The 24,301-nt window shown below is 37.0% G+C and overlaps 1 long non-coding RNA gene across 1 annotated transcript in view; it reads left to right on the top strand.

Annotated features, from left to right (window-relative positions):
- LOC127492297 (uncharacterized) overlaps nucleotides 1-21,980 on the top strand; it is a 31,803-nt gene extending 9,823 nt beyond the window's left edge. The window contains exon 4 of the long non-coding RNA XR_007921488.2: nucleotides 21,847-21,980. This is a non-coding gene — a long non-coding RNA (uncharacterized lncRNA). The remainder of the gene's footprint in view (nucleotides 1-21,846) is intronic.
- Nucleotides 21,981-24,301: the final 2,321 nt, after the last annotated feature.

Below are 24,301 nucleotides of genomic sequence, written 5' to 3'. Positions count from 1 at the left end.
CAATTGCTATGCCAGTATCACTTATCAGAGTGTGGGATCAAATTCCAGCTGCTCTACCTCTGATCCAGCTCCATGCTATGGAGTCTGGAAAAGCACTGGAAGATGTCCCAAGTAATTGGGCCCCTTCCAACTATGTAGGAGACCCAGATGGAACTCCTGGATCCTTGCTTCAGCCTGGCCCACACAAGGCTGTTGTGGACATTTGGGTAGTAAACCAGCAGATGGAGGATCTTTCTCTCTCCCTCTCTCTCTTCATCTTTTTGTCTCTGTCACTCTGCCTTTCAAATAATCTTTTAAAAAAATTTCCACATGTGAGATCCATATAGCATTTTGTCTTCTTGTGCTTGTTACCTCACTTTAACATAATGTCTTCTAATTCCATCCATGTTATTTTACACAAGATCCCACCCTTTTGTATGGCTGAGTAGTATTTCATTCTGTATACATATCACATTTTCTTGAACCATTCAACAGTGGACAGATACATAGAGTGTTTCCATTTCTTAGCTATTGCAAATAGTGCTGCAACAAGTATGGCTTGCAGATATCTCTTTAACAGACTGATTTCATCTCCCTTAAATATACAACAAGTGATGGGATTTCTGGATCATTTTTGTCTTTTGATAGTGGTCAATCTAACAGGAGTGAGGTGATATTTCATTGTGGTTTTGATTTGCATTTCCCTGAGGAACAGTGATGTCCACCATCTTTTCATGTACCTGTTGGCCATTTGTGTGTCTTCCGTTCAGAGTTGTCTGCTGAGATTCTGGGATTCCAGTCTAAGGACTGGATTCAGTTTTCTCTCCCTCTTGCAAGCAGGATGTAAAGGGTTTCTCTCCACATTGTACTACATGGAGCAGTGATAAAGTCAGTCTTTCATTCCTGTTTTCTTCATTGTCATTTTTCTTATTATGCCAAAACCAGGCAGCATAGCCTCACCTAGCTTCTGTAGCTCTTTTGAAGATGACTTGGCACATAAATAGCCGTTCAAACTGGTGTCTGTGACGTCAGAGCATCTTCTTAGCTGCTTTCTTGTTCCTGCTCCTTTCTGAGGTCACAGTTGAATATGTTAACAAGACAGCCTAAAACATTTGAAAACTTTTTGCTTTATCATCCACCACCCGACCCTGCTCACCATACAATCAGCAGCCAAATCATGTAGATGTCATTCCGTACTCCACAATCCTTCCTGATTAATGTTCCTAAAGCATAGCACTAAGCACATCATTTTCCTGCTACCAAACCACTCTTCATCTATTACACATTACTATAATTGAAGCAGAGCTATGAAAAATAGTCTCATATACTAAATTTATAATCCTAAATATAGTAAGGGCAGTAATGATGAAAGAACCCTGAATCATCACAGCTCTGAAGGTTAAGAAAAGCATTGTATACTATTTTGCCACTAATGAAGTACAGTAGATAAATTCAGATACAACATGAAATGGCAGTGGTATAAATAATGGCAGCCTGTTTAATATGTAAATAGTGAATATTCACCTCACAAAGCATTTTTTTAATATGGCAATTCTCAAACACAGTAAAGATATTTCCAAACCACAGGTGTGTGGGGGGTGGGGAAAGATACTGATAGACATAACACTGTTTATGTTTATTAGTCTGTTCTACTCACAGCAATGCCCACTGACAGAAATACTTTAATGGGGCAAAGCATATATCATCAGACAAATCTATTTGGGATAAAAGAGCTGTTCTATATATAATAAGAATATTAAATTCACTACAAATATAGTATATATTATTACAGTTGTACAGTCATCCTGCATTAGTTAGTACTCCATGTTAAATAAAAAGAGGGAGAGGAAAGTGAGATACAGGAAAAGAAGCTATACTTTCAGTTAATCTTTGGAATAATAGTAATAGAAACTTCTTTAAGGGTAAATCTTATTTGGATTGGTACTGATTCAAGTAGTAGTGTTCATTGTTATCTGAGTACTCCATGTCACTCAATGATCATTTTATATACACCTTGTTAATGTTAACTCTTTCTCATTTTAAACTACCCACCTAAAGCTATATATAATCTTAAAATTCCTTAATTGTCTTTCCAAGTCAATGAAAAACTAAGAGATTTTCAGCACAAACATCATCATAATTTTACCACTCTTATTCAAGAAAATCACCATCCCTGCATTCATCCTTTTCTTCATCATCCCTGTAATTCTACCTGTTCTAGATAAATTTTTCCACTTGAGCTTTTGTTTCATTTTTAACCTAAACCATAAAAATCACATCAATGAGCATAAATCTTCTTACATAAGATCTCTCATGCCCTTTTTCCCTAATAAATTCTTAGAAGCCTTAAAGAAATCTAAAAACTTCTTATAGAAATGAGAGCATACTTTTTGCCCTTTGGTTCCTTTTGATCCAATGTGTACATTCTTCCCATATTTTCATGCTCTTTTTTTAACTTTTATTTAATGAATATAAATTTCCAAAGTACAGCTTATGGATTACAATGGCTTCCCCCCCATAACGTCCCTCCCACCCACAGCCCTCCCCTTTCCCACTCCCTCTCCCCTCCCATTCACATCAATAATCACTTTCAATTCTCTTTATATACAGAAGATCAGTTTAGCATACATTAAATAAAGATTTCAACAGTTTGCACCCATATAGAAACATAAAGTGAAAAATACTGTTTGAGTACTAGTTATAGCATTAAATCACAATGTACAGCACATTAAGGACAGAGACCCTACAAGAGGAGTAAGTGCACAGTGACTCCTGTTGTTGACTTAACAAATTGACACTCTTGTTTATGGCCTCAGTTATCACCCTAGGCTCTTGTCATGAGCTGCCAAGGCTATGGAAGCCCCCTGAGTTCACCGACTCTGATCATATTTAGACAAGGCCATGGTCAAAGTGGAAGTTCTCTCCTCCCTTCAGAGAAAGGTACCTCCTTCTTTGATGACCCGTTCTTTCCGCTGGGATTTCACTCATGGAGATCTTTCATTTAGGTTTTTTTTCCCCCCAGAGTGTCTTGGCTTTCAAAGCCTGAGATACTCTCATGGGCTTTTCAGCCGGATCCGCATGCCTTAAGGGCTCATTCTTTTTTTTTTTTTTTTTTTTTTTTTTTTTTTTTTTTTTGACAGGCAGAGTGGACAGAGAGAGAGAGAGACAGAGAGAAAGGTCTTCCTTTTGCATTGGTTCACCCTCCAATGGCCGACGCGGCCGGCGTGCTGCGGCCGGTGCACTGCGCTGATCTGATGGCAGGAGCCAGGTACTTATCCTGGCCTCCCATGGGGTGCAGGGCCCAAGCACTTGGGCCATCCTCCACTGCACTCCCTGGCCACAGCAGAGAGCTGGCCTGGAAGAGGGGCAACCGGAACAGAATCCAGCACCCTGACCAGGACTAGAACCTGGTGTGCCAGCACCGTAGGCGGAGGATTAGCCTATTGAGCCACGTTACCAGCTGATTCTGAGGCCAGAGTGCTGTTTAGGACATCTGCCATTCTATGGGTCTGCTGTGTATCTCACTTCCCATGTTGGATCGTTCTCTCCCTTTTTTATTCTATCAGCTAGTATTTGCAGACACTACTATTGTTTATGTGATCCCTTTGGCTCTTAGTCCTATCATTATGATCAATTGTGAACAGAAATTGATCACTGGGACTAATGAGATGGCATTGGTACATGCCACCTTGATAGGACTGAATTGGAATCCCCTGGTATGTTTCTAACTCTACCGTTTGAGGTAAGTCAGCTTGAGCATGTCCCAAATTGCACATCTCTTCCCTCTCTTATTCCCACTCTTATATTTAACAGCAATCACTTTTCAGTTAAGTTTCAGCACTTAAGAAGAATTGTGTATTGATTACAGTATTCAACCAAAAGTATTAAGTAGAACATACAAAAAAAATACTAAGAGGGATAACATATTAAGTTGCTCATTAACAGTCAGGGCAAGGGCTGATCAAGTCACCGTTTCTCATAGTGTTCATTTCACTTTAACAGGTTTCCTTATTGGTGCTCAATTAGTTGTCACCTATCAGGGAGAACAAATGGTATTTTTCCCTTTGGGATTCGCTTATTTCACTCAGCATAATGTTTTCCAAATTCCTAACAGGGATCACTTTTCAGTTAAAATTTAAACACCTAAGAATAATTGTGTGTTAATTACAGAGTTCAACCAATGGTACTAGAACAAAAAAAAAAATACTAAAATGGATAAAGTATTACATTGTACATCAACCGTCAGGACAAGAGCTGATCAAGTCACTGTTTCTCATAGTGTCCATTTCACTTCAACAAGTCTATTTCCTTTTTTAAGGTTTTGTAATTCTCATTGTAGAGATCTTTAACGTCCTTGGTTAAGTTGATTCCAAGGTATTTGTTTTTGTAGCTATTGTGAATGGGATTGATCTTAGAAGTTCTTCCTCAGCTGTGGCATTGCCTGAGTATACAAAGGCTGTTGCTTTTTGTGCATTGATTTTATATCCTGCTACTTTGCCAAACTCTTCTATGAGTTCCAATAGTCTCTTAGTAGAGTTCTTTGGATCCCCTAAATAAACAATCATATCATCTGCAAAGAGGGATAGTTTGAGTTCTTCCTTCCCAATTTGTATCCCTTTAATTTCTTTTTCTTGCCTAATAGCTCTGGCTAAAATGTCCAGAACTGTATTTAATAGTAGTGGTGAGAGTGGAGATCCCTGTCTGGTACCAGATCTCAGTGGAAATGCTTCCAACTTTTCCCGATTCAATAGGATGTTGGCCGTGGGTATTTAATAAATTGCTTTGATTGCTTTGAGGAATGTTCCTTCCATAACCCAGTTTGCTTAGAGTTTTCATCAAAAAACGGTGTTGTATTTTATCAAATGCTTTCTCTGCATCTATTGAGATAATCATATGGTTTTTCTTCTGCAGTCTGTTAATGTGGTGTATCGCACTGATTGTTTTACGAACATTGGACCATCCCTGCATACCAGGGATAAATCCCACTTGGTCTGGGTGGATGATCTTTCTGATGTGTTGTTGCATTCTATTGGCCAGAATTTTGTTGAGGATTTTTGCATCTATGTTCATCAGGGATATTGGTCTGTAATTCTCTTTCAATCCAAATGGCCAACAGATAACATGAATAAATGTTCAAGATCACTAGCAATCAGGGAAATGCAAGTCAAAACCACAATGAGGTTTCACCTCACCCCGGTTAGAATGGCTCACATTCAGAAATCTACCAACAACAGATGCTGGAGAGGATGTGGAGAAAAAGGGACACTAACCCACTGTTGGTGGGAATGCAAACTGGAAAAGCCACTATGGAAGTCAGTCTGGAAATTCCTCCGAAACTTGAATATAACCCTACCATTCAACCCAGCCATCCCACTCCTTGGAATTTACCCAAAGGAAATTAAATTGGCAAACACAAAAGCTGTCTGCACATTAATGTTTATTGCAGCTCAATTCACAATAGCTAAGACCTGGAACCAACCCAAATGCCTATCAACAGTAGACTGGATAAAGAAATTATGGGATATGTACTCTATAGAATACTATACAGCAGTCAAAAACAATGAAACCCGGTCATTTGCAACAAGATGGAGGAATCTGGAAAACATCATGCTGAGTGAAATAAGCCAGTCCCAAATGGACAAATATCATATATTCTCCCTGATCAGTTGCAACTAACCGAGCACCAAAGGGGAAACCTGTTGAAGTGAAATGGACACTATGAGAAACAGTGACTTGATGTTATGGGGGGAAGCCATTGTAATCTATAAGCTGTACTTCGGAAATTTATATTCATTAAATAAAAGTTAAAAAAAAGAAAGAAATAGAAGAGGATACCAAAAAATGGAAAAATCTTCCATGCTCATGGATTGGAAGAATCAATATCATCAAAATGTCCATTCTCCCAAAAGCAATTTATACATTCAATGCAATACCAATCAAGATACCGAAGACCTTCTTCTCAGATCTGGAAAAAAATGATGCTGAAATTCATATGGAGACACAGGAGACCTCGAATAGCTAAAGCAATCTTGTACAACAAAAACAAAGTCGGAGGCATCACAATACTAGATTTCAGGATATACTACAGGGCAGTTGTTATCAAAACAGCATGGTCTCTTTTTCATGTTTTTCCTTTTCAGAGCCAAATTTGCTTGACTCTTAAAGTGTTATATTCTGTAAGTCCTTTGTTTTGTTATTACCATTCCTTCCAAACTCTAGACCCCCCATGAAAATATATGCATTATCTTCATTTTAACTACCATCTATTGGATGGCAAAACATGAGTTGCATCTCACTCTATCTTTAAATTATAGTGAGTTATATCTCATTCTGTCTTTAAAAATATTTGAGCTGGGGACAGTGCTGTGGTGTAGTAGGCTAAACCTCCACTTGAGGCACTGGCATCCCATATAGGCTCTGGTTCGTGTCCCTGCTGCTCCTCTTCTGATTCAGCTCTCTGCTATGGCCTGGCAAAGCAGAAGATGATCCAAGAGCTTGAACCCCTGCACCTGCAGGGGAGACCTGGAAGAAGCTCCTGGATCCTGGCTTTGTATCCTCCCAGTTCCAGTTGTTGCAGCCATCTGGGGAGTGAACTAGTGAATGAAAGACCTTTCTCTCTGCCTCTCCCTCTCAAAAAAATACATAAAATCTTTGAAAACGAAAAAGAAAGTTTGATTTTGCTTGAAAGTGGAAAATATATCTCATCCATATATTTACAATGTACCTAAAGTCTCCAAACTCATCCAAACCAAAGCTGAACTCATCTTTATAAAATCCTTTAATTTTTAAAAGTCATGGGTCACTGATAGCCTGGCCTGGTGGTTTTTGGTGAAACAGACTCCTCAAAATAATCAATGAGCTTCGATTATTTGTATTTTTAATTGAAAAGCAACCACAAGCTTGGATGTCGTCTAAACACAGTGACAATGTCTGAAGATCTCTTACTTACAGAATCTATATTCTGCTTTTTTTGCATAATGTCTATTAAATCGATGTACTTCAAAGCCTTGGGTTTAATGGGAAGGGAGTATCTTAATCATTTTTTTTTTTTTTTGCTGTAAAGATTCCAATATAATAATCTTGCTAAAACAGAGACTTTGCTGCCTTTGCTAGCATCGATTTCAGCCTAGAATAGGAAAACTGCTTTTTTTCAACATTTAAGGTTTCAATTTACAAATTCAGGAAACTTTAGAAAGCTGCATTTTCTTCCCTTTCCGCTTTCAGGCAGGCTGCCCCTAGTCAGAGTTTATTCACTTCTTGTAGGCTTAGCTAAAAATAATTAAATGATAAGCATTACCTGTCAATCTTTTGGATTTTTCCACAATTAAACTAATGAGGCATAATAAGCTGTAACCAGAACTAAGTTCACTTGACTTTTAAAAAGGATAAAGGACAGGAAGTAAGAGAGCAGGCTCAGCATGAGCAGAGCCGAAGTCTCCTGACTCCCAGACACAGCTTCCAGTTTCCTAGGGAGTGCTCCCCCAGGAGAAGTGTGGCCATCAGAGATAAGGATGCATGTGAGTGCAACAATATAAGCTAAAGGAAGCAATCCGTTTTAAGGTTACTTTTGCCCTGGCTAGTCATGCAGTCCTCACGGTTATATGACTAGCTACTCACACTGTTCCCCAAGTGCCTTATCATCTGGTAACTTAACCTCTTCAATGCTACTGCCCTAGTTCCAATTCTCTAGGGAAGCTTTGTCTCATCAATACCAGTGAGTTAGATCTCAGCAGTTTAAACGAGGAAGCACAAGGTGTGGTACTTAACCAAATTCTCATTTATCATTGATCAATTATGTGTAACCTACCAACAATTTCTTGAGTTTGCATTACAAGAGAACTTTCCTAGAGTTAACCCATCATATGATATCTGAAGGAAGACTATGGAATCACCCATCATCTTTTTCCTTCCACCATTTCTCTTACCTATCTAGTCCATATTGACATGCAGTCCTAAGGTTCAGCAAGCGGCAGTATGATGTACTATTCATACACTTTACTATGTACTATTCAATACACTTTTAAAGGGTCACACATTCTTGAACTTCAAATACATGAGTTTGCTCTGATCGCTTTCCTATCACCACCAATCAGTCAAAGCCATTGTTTAGGATCTAGGATTCGTGGCAGCCCATGTGTGAGTACTGGCTCATGTTAAGTAAAAATTGCTTGTAGCTGCAAACAATAAAACACCCATAAAACAACTGACAAGAAAAGCCTTAGATGCTTTACTTACTCAACAAGAAATAGAGGAGAGGGGTTTTCAACAACTGATCCAGCTGCTTAATTTCACTATGCACCCAGGTGTCTCTTTCTACCCAACCAGGCACAGCAATGTGAGAGCATCTAGACCTCCTGATATCCCATCCACATAAAAGTGAAGAAAAAAGGGCCGAGGCATTGCTGGTAATTTGTCTCTCTTCACTGGAAAAATATTTTTCATTATAGCAAAGCAGACATCTTTTTGTACTTCATTGATAGAAAAGATTATTGACAACAGTAGTATAGCTTTAGAGTAAGTATTTCGAGGAAGGAAAAAGGGTGCTTATAAAGATCTGGGTTAAATTATTACCACTGTTTGCCACAGCAAGTTCTTTAAAATTAATATAATCAAGGAATCTGTCTAAAATATATATGCCAAATTGTCATTTTAACACTCAGTCCAGCTACCAATAATTACAACCATCTTTCAAGTATCTAAAGATCAAAAATAAGTGTATGTGTTTGAAACACTATTGGAATTATAGAAACCAAATTGTTTATGTAACTTCATCAGTGGTATTATCAATTATTTATTCTGTGTGCTTCTCTATACTTTACAAATTTTCTACCATAAAAAGCAATATCATTGATGTGTACCTTTTAGAATTATAAAGAATATTATAAATTCATAAAGAAATACCAAGAACTCATTAGATATAGAAGTAGTGATAGAAAGATAAGATAGATTTTCAGGAGAAACTATTTTACCTGTATATATGTGTGCAAAGTATATCAAAAGGAAAGTAGTTTATTGTTTAGTATATCTTTAATATCTAAAAATATGTGTAAACATTTAAATCTCAATTTTTACAACATAATTAAGAGTTGATATACTAAGAATTTTTGTCATTTAAAAATCATTTTTATTCCCCAGTTTTATAGTTATATGTATTATCTCATAATTAGTTTATGCTCACATGATGCATCTATTATCTGTTTAAAATTCTGCTTTAACACCCAGTACTATTTCCTTTTGTTTTGCCTACCCAACTAAATTTTTCACTGATGTGATAATCAGCTGACATTTGCAATTATCTCATGAGCACGTGTTTTTCTATCATTTTTCAGGATAGATGAAATATACTGACACTTCCTTATGTGAGCTAAGATTCGATGAGTAAGTCAGGAAATATACCAGAAATTAGAATACAAAGGAAGACATAGAATAAATGAGAGAGATGTGAGTGGATAGTGCTTATAGAATAGGGATGAGGAGGGACATCTAAGAGATGTTTCCCAGAGGGGTAACCTTGGATATGATAACTAGAATTTTATAAAGCAAAATTCATGCTGGGTCTATTATAAAATAAATAGAACTTTCAATATTTTATATTAGCAATTTCTAATGTTAACATTGTTCTATATTAAGTCTCTTACATTTAATATTTTAAAATTCTATCTTAGAGATGCAACTTATACATAGCACCTCTAGCTTCTGTCAACATAAGTACTGAAACCAAGTTGTTCAACTTACCAGTTTAGGACAAATGAGTTTGTGCTTTATAATGGTTTTGACTATGTCCAAACATTAAAAAAAAATTAACCTTAGGCATATTCCTACTTTTAGGAATGATTACAGGTTTGTACACAGGAAGTGATTAAACTGTGCTGTTTAATTACCCTAATAGCTGATACTATAATTTGGATTCAGTTAATATCCCATTTCTTCAGAGAGTATTTAGTTAGAAGAATGAGAAAGAACTGGAGGCTGTCTTCTTTGGATCAATAGAAAAATGCGTTGTTTTTGCAGCCAAATCACAAAGAAACTGTGTCAATCACAAAAGCTCCTAAATTTATCAAGGAAACTATTGTTTCATGGTTTACCTTTCTCTTACTCTCCCATTCATCTATTGATAAGTAATCTAGAATCCAGGATGTACTATGAGATGGTACATACAGAGCACAATTTAACCGCTGCTCAGGATTTCCCTGGGTACAAGCAGCATTTTTACTACAGGTCTTTGGTCTTTTGCTTGAATTCCACAGATGACGGCAAAGCTATCTCAAATGGGCTTAGATTTGCACCAACAGAGCCTTTTTATGAGTAAAAGGAAGAAAATACTCTTCACTAACTCAAAATGCCAGAGAACTCTGGCTTTTAACCTCTCATGATGGCTTAACTAAGTCTCAAGGCATAAGAACCACAGGAAAAGCTTATCAGAAACCATAAATTGTGTCAAGATAAATCTCTGAATGTGTTTGGCACTTTTACCTGTCTGTCTAAATTACTTGAAAATGCTTTTATGAGAATTAGATCTTGGGGGAAAACATGTCATAATATTTTAGTTTTTCTCTTAGTAAATTTCATATTAACACAAGTGTGATCTATTTAACAAGCACAATACTACTAAGGAAGACTATAGTTCAAATTAATTACCTGAAAACCTTCAGTTAAAACCAAACTTGGTGAAATGTGCTTATTAATGCTTAAAGATTTACATTTTCTTGTTCAACTAGAGTTGCCAGATTTAGAAAAAGGGAGAAAAGAAATCACAATGCTAAAAATTAGGTATTAGATAAACAAGGAATCAATTTTTAATACAAATAAATTCCAAGAAATTTGAGAACTTGTAACTAAAGTACTACTCATTTATCTGAAATTCAAATTTAACTAGGTACCCTTTATACTTGTATTATCTGATACCCTATTTTCAAGAAGTTAAAAAATAACAAACCCCTTTATTTTGGTGGCATATATATTTTAATTATAAAGATCATAACATTATATATATTGTTTGCATTTGTATTTTTATTTTCATTTATTTGAAATGCAGAGACACAGAAGAAGAGACAGAATGAGATCTTTCCTCTGCTGCTTCACTACATAAATGCCCATAATAGCTAGGGCTGGGCGAGGCAGGAGCCAGGAACCCAGAACCCACTTCAGATCTCCCAAGTAGGACCCACCAACTAAAGCCATCACCAACTGCCTCCCAGGGTGCACACTAGCAGGAACCTGGAATCAGTAATGGAGGCAGAACTCAAACCAGTCACTCCAATATGGGATGTAGGCATCCCAAGCAGCATTTTAGCCGTGGCTCAAATGCCTGTCCCTATTTATATCATTATTTCTCAATTTCCTTTATCTTTATCATCAAGACTAATTGGCATTTATATGACTATAGAAAATAAGAAATTAAATGTTTAAAATTTCTCAGCAACCCAGTTGGATGTATTCTACAGATAATTCAATAAATCATTTACATCAATAACTGTGATGAAGTCAGCAGAAGTCTCATTGTGATGGAAACTTGTATTCTCATTAAAATACCATATTTATTTTCTATATTATAAGAATAATTCTAATGGCAAGCTTTTGGAGGATAACAGTCAAAAGATTTTCAGGACAAAGTGTAACATAAAAGAAACTTTGCAGTGCTAATCTCAAAAATCCATATCTTGGAATAAAATCAGCTCAAGGGTAGCCTCAGGTGTGCCATTCTATGACATCGACTATTTGGGGGAATCTGAAAGTATATGTTCATTCTGTGGCTCTTTCTGAGCCACTCTAAGATTGGTTTCAGTTTCCTGCTTCATTTAGCAGTCTCTTGGCGAACAGGAATCAACAGCCTAGAACAGTACTAGTATAAGTTTTTGGTAAGCCCTCTGTGCAAGACCAGTCAATTTCATATCACTACTAACTCCTGCATCCATTCCAAATCACGTCAACTTAATCCTGTCTTCTATCTCAGAGATTTTTTTTTTCTTCACCAATAGGAAATATGATGTTCATAGAGTAAACCTCACAAAATAATGTAGTAAAATAGCAACAATTCTGACAGTTTTGCAAAATAATAGATTAGCCAAGGAATTTACCTAATTGGTCCCCCATTGCTATACCCATAAATATACAAATAACACAGGTTGACTAGCCCACTTAATGCACTTTACAGGCACTCAAAAGAAATAATGACTACTAATGAATTACAACAACCTGCCACACATAATTTCTCTCATACATATCATAACTTTTTAAATAATTGAATGAGTACAGGTTCTTCATCAGAGGGTCACCTTATAGTCATCATAGTAACTTTAAAAGTTTACTTTCCAAGGGTCTGCTCCTTCATTTTCTGACTTAGCAGGTACAGAGTGAACACAAAATACCAGATTAAAGACCTCTGAAGTGAGCTTGATGTCTTTATAAGACTATAAACCATTTTCTCCCTTAACTCCATGTGAGGATAGAAATTCTAAACTATTCCACGCAGGCAAGTAGGCAACGATGCACTATTGTTAATTTATTTTGTAATTATAAGGAAATCCATAGCAGGTATTACTACAGAATAATTTTATATTTTTCTCATTTTGTTTGAGTTTTTACACTGAATGATGAGCAACCATGATAGTTGCTAAAGACGTTATTTCTGTAAACCAAAATGAAATTATCCTAGACCTATTTCAAAACCAGTCTCGCAATTTTTAGGTTGTAAGCAGAAAATTTAGGACTTCAATTTTTGCAAACAAAATCGATTTGAGAGGCAAGAGATCTTACAGATTAAAGGATAGAAGATTTTAGAGTTAGAAAGAATTCCCATACTTCCGGTTTACTTGCTTACCATAAAAACGTTTTAGAAAAGCCCTCAATTTCTTTCTATAAAGAAGGACAAGTCACTAAAAAATTGAATACAATTAATAAAGTCAAAGTTTGGTCCTTGTTAAAATGTAATTAAATTTGTAAATCCCCAACAAGTCTGATCAATTACAAAAGATAAAGTACAACATGCCAATGTCAGAATTGAGAAGGTTCTATCATTAGAGATCCTATGGATATTAATAGGACAATAATGGAATTTATAAATAACTTTATGATGATAAACTTTACGTTATAGATGAAATGGGCAAAATTGGAAAGTGGAGAGGACTTACCAAAAACTTATACAAATGCACATAAAAATGTTCACAATTTGATAGAAATATCTACAGAATGCCTACAGGTAGCATCATACACAAAGGGGAATTCTCATTACTTCTATTTAAAAGAATACTTGAAAAAAATGAAAAATTAGTGAAAAATATAGTAAATGACAAAAATAAAGCTGTCTTTATGACAGATTTTTTATGTAAAAAATCCTAAGGAATTTATGGAACTACTGCTAGAACTCAGAAATCCACATTGCAAACCACAAAACATTGCTAGAAGATACTAAAGAAGAATTTAAAAAATATATTTATGATAGGGCTGGAACTGTAACATGCAGGTAAAGCTGGCACCTGCAGTGCCTGCATCCAATATGGGTGCTGGCTCTAGTCCTGGCTGCTCCACTTCAGATCCATCTCCCTGCTAATGCACTTGAGAAAGCAGCTGAGCCCAACTACTCAGGATCCTGCACCCGTGTGGGAGGCCCAGCGAAAGCTCTGGGCTCCTGGCTTCAGTCTACCCACCCCTGGCTGTTGCACACACAACAGGAATGGGGAATGAATCAGCAGATGGAAGGTTTGTATCTGTATATGTGTGTATGTGTGTATGTGTGTATATGTGTGTGTGTCTTTCTCTCTCTCTCCTCCTCTTGTCTCTAACTCTGCCTTTCAAGTAAATAAACAATAAGTCTTACATATATATATGTGTGTGTGTATATATATACACATATATATATGTGTGTATATATGTATATATATGTATATATACACACATATATATACACATGTATACATATGTATACATATGTATACATATGTATGTATGTATATGTATACATATATATGTATACATATATACATATATACACATGTATATACACATATATATGTATATATGTGTATATATATGTATGTATATATATGTGTGTATATATGCATATATATGTATATATATGTGTGTATATATATGTATGTATACACACATACATATATATACACACACACATAAATTGGAAATTTCAAATATAGTCAAGATTTCAATTCACTCAAAATTATCATGGAAATTCAGCACAAACCCAACCAAAATATGCATTTTTGTAGAAATTGTCAATTCTAAAATTTACATAGAAAACAATCTAGAATAAAAACATTAAAGAAAAGGTAAAATGTCGGTAGCTATATTGTACTAGATATTAAAATTAACTTAAAACATATAGTGCTCAAGACATTGTGAAAATGACATAAGAATAAATACATCTTGAAAGAATAGTCAATTTGTGTTCTGAATTTTAGCTAGAATACCTGAAAAAGACTTCAATAAATTGTACTGAATACAATTTATAGTATTTAATGTCAAGAAAAATACTTAACATCAACATTTATGCCTATGTCATCCCATAGACAAAATCTGAAACTTGAAAACTTTAACACTACAAAGTTTCTGGAAAAAGGGAATGTCGATCACATTAAATGAGACCATATATATATATATTTTTTTTTTTTTGACAGAGTGGACAGAGAGAGAGAGAGACAGAGAGAAAGGTCTTCCTTTTGCCGTTGGTTCACCCTCCAATGGCCGCCACGGCCGGCGCGCTGCGGCCGGCGCACCGCGCTGATCCGATGGCAGGAGCCAGGAGCCAGGTGCTTTTCCTGGTCTCCCATGGGGTGCAGGGCCCAAGCACCTGGGCCATCCTCCACTGCACTCCCTGGCCACAGCAGAGAGCTGGCCTGGAAGAGGGGCAACCGGGACAGAATCCGGCGCCCCGACCGGGACTAGAACCTGGTGTGCCGGCGCCGCTAGGCGGAGGATTAGCCTAGTGAGCCGCGGCGCCGACCGAGACCATATATTTTGAAAGGACAATGGAAAAAAAAAAAAAAAAAAAACCTTGATATCAGAGTCACCAAATTTGAAACAAATGAAAAAAATTAAAAACCTAAACAAAAAATATAAACAGAAATTACAGAAAATCCAAAGAGAATGATAATAAAAATTAGTTGGGTAGGATTCCTTATAGAAAAGAGGAATCAGTAAATTTAAGGATCACTCCAGAGATTTTTCTCTATCTGAATAACAAGGAGAAAATCAATAGAGCCTCAGTCAACAACAGGACAATAACAAAAAAATGTTTGTATCACTGAATTCTTAGAAAGAGAAAAGGAACTGAACGAGGCTAAGAATATTTAAAGAAAAAAAATGGCAGTAAATATTTCAAATTTGACAATAGATACAAATGAATAGATTTAAGAAGCTGAATGAATCCAAAATAGATTAAACCAAAATATATCCACATGCATATACATCATAATATTTAAACTTCTAAAATTGCGAAGCATGGGCAGCCATTATGGTGCAATGGATTAAAACTCTGCTTGAAATGACCACATCCCATATCAGAGTGCTGGTTTGACTCCCATTTCCTCTGCTTCTGATCCAGCTTACTGTTAATGTGTCTTGGAAGGCAGTAGATGATGGTTCAAGTACTTGGTTTCCTGCCACCCCAAATGGGAGACCCCGGTGGAGTCCCTGGGTCCTAGCATCAGTCTAGTCCAGCCCTGGCTGTTGCCATCATTTGAGGAGTGAACCGTGAACCAGCAGATGCAGTGTCTCTCTCTTCACTTTCTGTCTCTGTCTGTCTCCCCTTCTCCCTGTCACTCTGCCTTTCAAATAAAGAAATATATCTTTCTAAAAAGTGAAAAGAAAAAATTGAAAATATCCAGATAAAAATGAAATATTATCTATAGAAAAACAACCATCTGAGTGACAGTGGATTTCTCATCTGAAAAGAGGAACACCATAAAGAAGTAGCATATTTTTTAAGTGCTGGAAGAACAGAACAGTAAACTGAAAATCCCATGTGTAAAAAATTACTCTTAAGGAATGAATGGAAATAAAGATATTCTCAAAGAATTTGTCACCAACTGATCTATTTTTAAAGAATAACAAAAGGAATATTTTCAAAAAGAAAGGAGAAAATCAAAGAATGAATCTTGGAGCAACAGGAATTATAAGAGGGAAAAAGAATGATAGAGCAATAAGATAGATATATACAACCAATGATCCTTCTCATGGGTTTCAAAAATCATATCTGATAACTGAAGCCAAAATTATAGTACTAGCTGATACTCAAAATGATGATATTTAAAGCTGCAGAAAGAGGTTCTAAACAAAAGTAAGGTTTCCACACTTCACTCCAAGTTGGTGGTGAGGTGGTAGAGCCAGAGGAGGTGAGTGTTACGGTTTTAATAGGATTTGACTACCTGATCCCATGCAGATGGTTAAACCTCAAGTCTTATGTTAATGGTTAATGGGTTAATGGTTGATGGATTTGAGTAGAGGTTTGATCCAATTATGGCATCTGAAAGTGGGCCATGTTCTGCTGTTTTCCCAGGCCCTTTGGTATGGAGCTGGATTGGAAGTGGAGCATCAGAGACTCAAATCAGTATCCATATGCCATGGCGATATCAGAGAAATCAGCTTAACCCTCTGTGCCACAATATTAGCCCCAAGATCCTTCCTTTTAAGACATAAGCGAAATTGTCAAGATAGTTTTTTTCCTCGCAGTATTAAAGTTAATAAATTCATATTTGCCTAATTAAAAAGCAAAGGATGTGAAAGATCCAAATCATGTCACATTTACTACTAGTCATCAACCACAGGAAAGAATTTATGTCATATACTTATGGATTAGTTTTGCCTTAAACACCCTAAAGCCTAGGCTCAATCTCATCTAAGGGCAATTAGAGTTACTAAGATTCATTTTTGAATAAGAACTTTGCTTTAGTGTTTTAAAGGCAGAGAGATAGAGGAAAGAAAGAGAGGGAGAGCCAGAGAAAGAGAGAACCCATCAGTTAATTTACTTCCCAAATGCCTGCAAAAGTCAAGGTTGGGCCAGATGAAAGCCAAGAGTCAGGAACTCATTCTAAGTCTCCCACATGGGTGGCAAGAACACAAGCACTTGAGCAATCATCTGCTGCCTCCCTGGGGTGTGCATTAGCAGGAAATGGTAACTGGGAGAGGATATGGGTTCCTAACTCGGGTACTCGGATATCTGGATGTGTGTGTAGCAAGTGGTATCTTAATCACTGCACCAAATGACTGCCCCAGACTGGGTGCTTTCTTGATCATCAGAGCATTATTTCCTTGAAACTCCTTGCACAACAAAGCATTTGGCTCTGTATCTATACATATCACAAGAAACACTGTTAACAATGCAAAGAATATACTGGGCATTCAAAAAATAAGATAAACTGTGCAGTTTAAAAGCTTGATATGAGACCCCAAATCCCCTTAAGCTGGGTGATAAAAATACCATCTTGAGTGTTAAAGTGATCATATGGATAGGATTAAGTATCTGGTAATAATAATAGAATTAAAAAGGAGTGAATACACTAACATGAAAAACAGTCCACACAGCAGATTCATAGAATGACAATCACTTTAAATAGCACTCTGACCTCAGAATCAGCTCTTAAGGCATTCTGATCTGGCTGAAAAGGCGATGAAAGCATTTCACGCATGGAAAGCCAGGACACTGTGGCAAAAAGTGTCCTACATGAAGGATTTTGATGGGTGAGACCCCCAGTAGAAAGAAGTGGTTATCAAACAAGGAGGTACTTTTCTCTGAAGAGAGAACTTCCACATTGTTTGTGGTCTTGGCTAAATACTGATGGAGTTTTGGATTCAAAAGGCTCCCATAACCTAGGCAGCTCATGTAAAGAGCCTCTGGTGATTACTGACATCATACATAAGAGTGTTAATTGTTAAATTAACAACAGGAGTCACTGTGCACTAACTTCCCATGCAGGACCTCTGTCCTCAAAGAGTTGTATTATAATTATGTCTAAGTGCTAGCAAAGGAAGTATCATATGTGGGTGCTTCTTTAAAGTTAATTAAGTTTCTAGAATAAAAAGGTAGTTAAATTAACTTCAAGATGCAATGATTTTGAATAGCCCTTGTCTCCACTGTTGAGTGAGGAACAATTTTATTTTTCCATGAAAATTGTTGAACTCTTAGTATAGAGTTGGTCTTCTGTTTATAAAATTAATTGAAAGTGGATCTTAGTGGAGAATGGGACTGGGAATGGGAGGGAGAGGAGGAGCAGGAGTGTTGGTAGGGTGGGAAGAATCACTATTCCTAAAGTTGTACTTATGAAATACATGAATTTTGTATTCCTTAAATAAAAGATCTCTTTGGAAAAATAAACACTAAGAATTCAGTAGTGAAAAAAAAGATAGCCTTAATCATCAACAGATAGTCCAGGACACATTTTAAAAATGTCCTATCTACAGTGTCGATTTTCCAAACTAAACAATCTAAAGGATGGGGGAAGGATGGTAGGGTATGAAGTGTCTCTTTTACTCTCCTCTATTTCTTAATGTGTGAAGGTTCTTCAACCTCATGGCTTCTTCTATGTGACATGAAGCCATCTCTGTCATTAGACTCAGTTCCCTTTTGGAGCTCCTTTCTCATTTCATCTAATGGCCTCCCTCATTTTCCCCTCTCTTGGAAACACAAGCTTTATAGTGAACCTTCCTAATGGGAAAAGTGATGGACTTCTGTGAATAACACATCTATTACACATCTTGACATTTTATCTTGTGAAGATGGGATCCTCCATGTCTATCTCTTTTCATTATAATGTTGGATAACATTACTAACTCCTTTGTCTTGACAATGACATGTGATTACCATTTCCTTGAAATATGACTTCTGCGAGCAGGGAGGAGGAATCAGGAAAAAAAGTGTATTACATCCTATGTATACTTAGCAGTTTATCCATCAATACAGTCTACATTTGTTTGAAGAACATTTCATGATTGGATTAACAGTGAACTCACATCCTTAGAAGACATTTAAATGATCACAACTCTGCCATCTTAAGCAAATGCATGAACTTTGGATTTTATAACAACAGCAACAGAAAAAGATAAATAATGATGGATTCTGATACTTTTTAATCTTGAGTTATGGCACCAAAGCTAAATACAGCCTTACGAATTTCATGTTACAAATATAGTAGAAAGGAAGCAAGACCTGGAATGTGTATATCGATCTTATATTCTTATAACAGTTTATATAGAAACAAACTAAGAAAGAAACCTTGTGATACAGGAAATAGAACCAAGCATTGCACTGATATGAAAGAATTATTTGCAACCGTTAAGTCCCACAGAAATACTAATATATCCCTTTTTAACTGATGTCAGTGGTAACTTCCACATAGTGAACAAAATATAAAGTTATAATGAGCTGAGATAATACTCAACTTCAAAGCAAGTTACTTCAACAGATAGCTGAGGAAGAGCTCAGGTTTGGAATCAGGCCCAAGTTTGACTCTACTGTAGCCACAGGCTGTGGGATCCTGACCAAGTTACCAAGTACCCCAGACTCCTTGTGTGTAAACAGAGTGATTAAAATATTATCCCATTCCTTATACAATGGAGACAGTAAACGTTTTACCACATGCAGGATCCTTCAAGCACTTTGTCCCTAAAAACCTATAAGATGTTCAAGGGAAACACTGAGACTTATCTGAGGAGTGGCCCCACAGATCTATTAGTCTTGGGTGATGTCCACACAAGGTCTCAGTCATTGTGAACAACCTTGGGCAGTCCTTTGTTCTTTAATTACACATTCCTTCCTTGGTCCATGAAAGGAACCCCCCTCCCCAGTCCCACTACCCTTAAAATTAATCAGTAGCCTTTTTTTCAACAGACAACACCATTCCTATCTCTAAAAACATTTTCAGCCAATCATAGTAAGCAATTTCCCTCCCTTCCTCTGTTGAACTAAAGCCCACTTTTTGGGGCAAGTCACTCAAATTCTGTCCTGATTAATCTAATATTAACCTTTCTATACATCCTGTTGATTTCTCCCTATAATATTTGAAATTTCCCGATAGTACTTTTACTCCTGATAGAACTCTGCTTGAAAGAAAAGTGTTTAGTCTCCAATAGTTTTCTTCTTGAAAATTGCATTAGGTTGGTACTAGTGTGTAACAAATTTCAATAGTTGTGGTTTGCAGCAAAACAACTTTATTTGGCTGGCGCCGTGGCTCAATAGGCTAATCCTCCGCCTTGCGGCACCGGCACACTGGGTTCTAGTCCCGGTTGCCCATCTTCCAGTCCAGCTCTCTGCTATGGCCAGGAGTGCAGTGGGGGATGGCCCAAGTGCTTGGGCCCTGCACCCCATGGGAGACCAGGAGAAGCACCTGGCTCCTGGCTTCGGATCAGCACCATGCGCCGGCCTCAGCGCGTCTGCCGCGGCGGCCATTGGAGGGTGAACCAACGGCAAAAGGAAGACCTTCTCTCTCTCTCTCTCTCTCTCTCTCTCACTGTCCACTCTGCCTGTAAAAAATAAAATAAAAAATAAAATAAACTTTATTTGCATATAATTCTGATGGTCTGAAGTCAAATCAACTTTTCCATTCCTAGTGTTAGTAGGGCTATTTTCTTTAGAAGGCTCTGAGGGAAGAATCCATTCCCTTGCCTTTTTCAGCTTCTAGTAGTTGTTTGTACTCCTTGGCTCATAGCCACCTCCTTCATCCTCAAAGTACATCACTCCAATCTCTGTTTCCATCATCATATTACTTTCCTTTCTAATCTTGCCTCTTCCTGCCTCACTCTTAAAAAGACTGTTTTGATTACAGTGGGTCCACCTGGAAAATGAAGGATTTTCTCCCTGTCTCAAGACTCTTAAAATAGTCACATTTGTAAAGTCCTTTCTGCCTTATAATCACCATTCTGGGGGTTAGGAAGTAGAAATACTCAGGTAGTTACTATTCAGCTTACCACAAAAGCAGTTCATCTATGGGGGTAGGGGAGAAGACAAACAGGAGGAGGGAGGAAGGGAAGAAACGAGAAAGGAAGGCAGAAGGAGGGAAAGAAAGAGAAATAAAGGAAACAATAAGGGAGATTTTGCATTATATTGACAAAAACAAATACAGCATAGCTCTTCTTTGACAAAACACAGAAAGTAGAAGCCCAACATCACATCCAAATGTATTTCCTCTACTTAAAAAAATAAGATGGGATTGGCTGACATAAAAGAAAAGGAAGTAACACAGGTAACACAAAAGCTGTCCAATTTGAGAAGGCAACAATCAAGAACAGTATGAAGTGCTTGGGGAAGAATTTAGGACCCTAGGGCAGAGATTCAGAATAAAGGTTACTGTAACAAATGGTTATTTCAACATAGCTCAAGGTAAACTCTAAAAAGAACATCCTTTCATTGCCTCCTTTTCCTATCCAGTCCCACTCACAAACATCCCTCTGTTATAAGCTTGATCGATTATATTGGAGAGTTTACTGGAGGAGAGTGCCACCATCTGCTTGATTTCAGCAATGACAAATCCTCTGGGATATGGGGAGGATGCTGTGGTAATGTATTCCAGCAAGGACATTAATGCAGGGCTCCTTGATAACAGCCTATTTTAAGATATATAAAGGAATATAAAAGCAGTGGGTAGATTCACATTCTAGAGATAATTTCCATATAAAAAATTCATTCTTTCTTATATAACCAAGCAGGAAAAAATCGTAAAGTTCAACAAAAATAGATGTAACATGTTAATTTACTCACTATAAATACTAGCAGTTGTTTTTGTTAAACATGTTTTTAATAGAGTAACAGCGTTAATTATTCATAATACATAGGTATCTGATTTAAGCTCCCTTGTCATACATTAAATTAATCATGAATATGTAACTGTGAAACATATTTTCATCATATCTCATGATTTACAGATGCTGCTGCAAATGCCGGTAATTCAGCCTTTCATTAACTTCACTGAGCTAAATACATTTTCAAGAAAGAAGTCTTAAAAAGACCATGACATGAAAGCAAAATGAATTTTAACATGCAAATCTGTTTAATAAAGATTATGAGAAAAATATTCATGAAGTACAAAATGAAAAGCTTATTATTCAAAGAAAACAGAAAGAGCTTCTATTTTTGTATACAGATAAATGCTTCCAAAAAAGACAAAAAGAGAAGTAATGGCTTCAGGTTTTTCTCCTCAATTTAAGCAATAGTTTAATGGCCAGAAATATAGGAGATTTATTCCCATTTAATGCAAGCATGGACACATTTGTTAATAGAATTACAGTAGACACTGGGTAGTTAAAATTCTTGTGTGTGCACACACAAACATATACACAACCTGCTACGAATTTCAATTATTTTTACTATTTTAGAGAGCTATTCGGCCCAGTGGGTAAAATGCCCACGGTCCACATCAGAATACCTGGGTTAAATTCCCAGCTCCAGCTCTGGACTTCTGCTTCCTGCTAATGAAGTTCTTGTGAGGCAGTGGTGATGGCTCAAGTAACTGGGTTCCTACAACTTAAATGCGAGTCATGGATTGTGCATCCCCATCTTCGGGCTTTCGCCTAGGGCCTTGTGAGCATGTGAGGGAGTGAATCAGCAAATATGAACTCTCTTTCTGTATATAACTGTCTCTCTAAAACATAAATACAACATTTAAAAATACTGCTGTATTTGGACAATGGACAAGAATGAATAATTAGAATATATATTGAACTAATCCACTTCAATTTAAAGCATTTGGTTCAGACAGCACATTTGTGCAAATCAAATGTTTTTCCAGGAGTAAAAAGGAAAAAAAAAGAAGGGACAAAACAGAAATAGCATTTTCTAAAATGTTATTACTGATAATCTAAAAGTATATATTATACTTTTGTTTTCTTTGTTCCTCAATAAAACATAGTATTCATAGAATGAATTTTAATAAGTAGAAAGCTATTTTGTGAAGTGCTACTTAATGTACACATAGAGGCACTGTGGGGAGATCACCTCCTTTGGCTCATCCCTAAGCAAACTACAGAGTGCACTCACGTGGAATGCTACAACACCAACTCTCTACCCAAGAACCCCTGTCTACACATTCTTCACCGCTTCCCCCACTCTGCTGAGCCACGGGCTCAGGAACTTTTCTGATGCCTTCCTAAATCCAGCACTTCTATATTTGTTCCATTTTCTTAGAGTCTTTCTATGTCACTGGCTACATAATAGGAAAATTAATTCCAGTTATGAGGTGGTAATGACAGACAACACCATACTTGTTAATCTGTAGTCTTGAGTCGGGCAGGCAGCAAAAACCGCAGGGCAAAAATAGAACATCCGCGTTCACTTTAAGCTCTCTCAAAATATTTTGTATTTGTAATTTCAATTTTGCCTCAGAAAAACTTTAGCCACTATGATATAGCCCCCTGAAAACTTCACTTCAAATCGTATTACCTTAAATAAATACACTGATATTTGGCTTTGAAACAGTCATGTACAAGAATTTAAAAACTAGCATTTCCTGGAAGCGACAAGATGGCAGAAGTGGAGAAGACGCGGACATTGTGCAAGTTCACCTACCCGCAGACCCCCTCCAGAAGCCAGACATGCCCTAAGAGGAGCTGATGCAGCTGTGCGTGTCCAGCCAGCAGCGGCAGCTGAGCCGGGGCCTGCAGCGCTAGCAGCACCCCCCCTGCAGCTCCTATGCAAGGACAAGACCAAGGTGCAGATCACAGGGAAACCGAGGTGGTGAAGACGCACCTGCAGGACGCGAGATGGCGGGCCACGTGGTGGGCGTTTACAACAGCAAGACCTGCAACACGTGAAAATCATCCAGAGAGGCTCAGCCACTACTGGGGCAAGTTCTCCATCACCATTCCAGCCCCAATTCCTTCAAGTAGCCTGCTCAGCCAATAAAGGCACTCACCCTCCCCCCCCCAAAAAAAAAAAAACTCTAAAAATTCTTTTGAGAAACTATGTGATTATTTTTTAGTGATGAGGTACCTTTAAGCTGTAAAAAAAAGTTTTATTTCTTCTAAGAATAAAAAAATAATTATTGGACTTTATCCTATATGAAGCCAAAATTGAGTGACTAGTTAAAATCCCAGTCAGATTTATATGAGTATTTATACACACACATACACACACGAAAGAAATGTTCAATGAAGACTGATTAAAATTGTGATTTCTATTTCATAAATATGTTTGACAAAATTATTGTGCTCCAGCAGTATCAATATTTTCAAGTTTTACAAAAACAACAACTAACTTTGCATATTTCAATGAAAAAAATCCTAAGATCCAGATTTGGTCAGTTTGGGACCATTTTAATAACCCATTCCATTAGAGTATGGTTCAGTAAGTAGATTATGCCACATCGAGATGGACTTAGAAACT

The sequence above is a fragment of the Oryctolagus cuniculus genome, chromosome 10 (assembly GCF_964237555.1).
Source record: "Oryctolagus cuniculus chromosome 10, mOryCun1.1, whole genome shotgun sequence".
In the NCBI taxonomy this organism is placed as follows: domain Eukaryota; kingdom Metazoa; phylum Chordata; class Mammalia; order Lagomorpha; family Leporidae; genus Oryctolagus; species Oryctolagus cuniculus.
The sequence above is the reverse complement of the archived record's forward strand: the minus strand, read 5'-3'. Positions and strand labels throughout refer to the sequence as shown.